This window comes from Gorilla gorilla, chromosome 14 (genome assembly GCF_029281585.2).
Source record: "Gorilla gorilla gorilla isolate KB3781 chromosome 14, NHGRI_mGorGor1-v2.1_pri, whole genome shotgun sequence".
Taxonomy (NCBI): Eukaryota; Metazoa; Chordata; class Mammalia; order Primates; family Hominidae; genus Gorilla; species Gorilla gorilla.
In genome coordinates, this window is record NC_073238.2 from 112,414,222 (window position 1) to 112,416,730 (window position 2,509).

General features: G+C 37.3%; 1 long non-coding RNA gene across 1 annotated transcript; it reads right to left on the bottom strand.

Annotated features, from left to right (window-relative positions):
* Positions 1-1,032: 1,032 nt before the first annotated feature.
* On the bottom strand, positions 1,033-2,056 carry LOC134757089 (uncharacterized). The gene is made up of 2 exons (XR_010130697.1): positions 1,742-2,056; positions 1,033-1,207 (listed from the first exon to the last, which is right to left on the bottom strand). It is a non-coding gene; the product is annotated as an uncharacterized lncRNA (long non-coding RNA).
* Positions 2,057-2,509: the final 453 nt, after the last annotated feature.

Consider the following 2,509-nt stretch of genomic DNA (forward strand, 5'->3'; position numbering starts at 1 on the left):
ACTGTGTGAAAATAAAACCTGAAAGTGACCAGGAACACACTAGTATGAGTATTAACAACAACAAAGGAAATCATCAGTGATAAGTAGGGTCCAGGAAGAATGATGAATAAGCATTTAATCTGCTATTGTTTCATTTTTAGTTGAAACTGAAGTGCAGCTAAAGGATAGAAGAGGGGGATTTAACTAGCACTTTTAAAGACACTGTTGAAAGACAGCAGTAGTATGAGAAAATAAAGCTTTTTCATGATTTACTCCCACAAAAGACAGCATGTTTCATAAACTAACTATATATACTAATTTATACTCATAACAGTTTTATGAGGTGATGTGTTAAGATAAATTCTCTGAAGAAATAAACTGTTCTTAAATGATACATTTTGATCTTCCATCAAAATAAACCAATTTTCACTTGCTATCATCTGAATAGATCTTTTTGGAACACACCTGCCTTCTAGTGACTGTTGAGATAAAATTTGAAATGGTATAATTCAAGTAGAGGAGATATTTGGGGGAAGAACCTTTCTAGCTCCTACTAAGGCATTCAAAAGTAATCAGTTAGGTTGAGGGCGGTGACTCACACCTGTAATCCCAACACTTTGGGAGGCTGAGGTGGGTGGATTACCTGAGATCAAGAGTTTGAGACCAGACTGGGCAGCATGGTGAAACCCCATCCCTACTAAAAATACAAAAAAGTAGCCAGGTATGGTGGCAGGCACCTGTAATCCCAGCTACTTGGGAGGCTGAGGCATAAGAATCACTTGAACCCGAGAGGCAGAGCCTGCAATGAGCCAAGATCATATCATTGCACTCCAGCCTGGGCAACAAGAGCGAAACTCTCTCTCAAAAATAATAATAATAATAATAATAATAATAATAATAATAATAATAATCAACTGGTCTCTAAGTGGAGATGAGGTAGAAGGAATTGTTTGATCACTGAACACTCATCACCCTAACCTAACTCCATCTGGCAGAAAATAGGTTTAGAATTTAGTTGGTGTATAAATCTAGCAAAGCACCAGTTATAAGTACCTGCTTTAGCCCCTGTCACTTTGTAAGGCAACCACTGATAATGCTGCCTATACGTGGCTGTTTATTTCTCATTTTCCTGTGCCATTGTCTCCAGTTCTGAGCTTGCCCTTTGTCTTCTTTATCAGGTTTTGGCTATTATTTCATAATTAGCCTCAAATCCTTCTCCTTTTATGGCCTATATGGAATAGTAGGGGAGATAAAAGGGTTGGTTATTGTTGTTGTTTTCTATTTACTAGCAGCATTTTTAGGAAGTGAGGCTCAGAGAAGTCTTAATTTCAATCACTCCTTTTCTAGAAATTCTTGCCAAAAGCCACTTAGGCGTCTGATATGCTTATTTGAACAAGAGGTCTGCTTCAATTGGCAAAAATGTTAAGTCTTTTTTGACTTAATTGAATCCAAAAAAAAATTTGGAAGCTTTCATATTTTTCTTTATTATTCATTCGACTGTTAAAGAGATGTAGGTATAGCAAGATCTTTGAAAACAGAACCAAGAAACTAAAATGTAAGCAGACAAGTGCTGGGTATTAAGCGGGTTGCTGTGTACTCCAGGGACTACAGGTTGGTGTGTCCTTGCGGAGAGAGTGAAATTGGCCACATGAAATGTTTTGGCTATATGTTGCTATATAACAAATTATCCAAAACCATATTCACTTAAAACAACTGAATTAGCTAACAGTTTCTGTAGGTCAGGAATTCAGTTGTGGCTTACCTGGATGGCTTTGGCTCAAGGTCTTTCTTGAGGTTGCAGTCAAGACACTGAAGCTGCTGTCATCTCAAGACCACCAGGGACCGGAGCACCTGCTTCCAGTATGGCTCACTTAATGGCTTTGGACGAAGGCCTCAGTTCCTTGCTGTTGCCAGGGCACCTCAGTACCTTGCCATTTGAACACTCTGTGAGACTGCTTGAGTGTTTTCACAGCATGGCAGCTGGCCTCCCCTCAGAGTAAGTGATCCAAAAGAGGGATCAAGAGAAAAAACACAATGATTTTTTTAGGTATTCTCAAAATCCACACACCATCACATTCACCATATTCTGTTAGAAGTAAGTCACTAAGTCTAGCCTCCATCAAGAGGAGGGCATTAGGCTCCACCCTTTGAAAGTAGGTGTATCAAAGAATTTATATACATATTTTCAAACCACAACATTAAGATTTGGAGATGGTGGCTGCTGCTTTGTTTGTGTATTTGTTTTGGACTTATGCTTACAGTAAGCAGAAGTATTCTGAAGTGAAAAAAATATAGATGTCAATTGCAGAGAATTATTTTAATAAAGTGTTATGTAATACCCTTTATTTTCGCCACAATAATTATTTTAATAAAATATAATGTGATATGTTTTATTTTCAGCTAAAGGACTTTTATCCTTTGAAGAGTGAGAAACAGAGAAACTCCCAAAAAACTGCACCCCAAAATTATAAGAATGAGAACATTTTAAGATAAAAATTCCTTTAATGTTTTTCTCTTTCACTAGTACAAA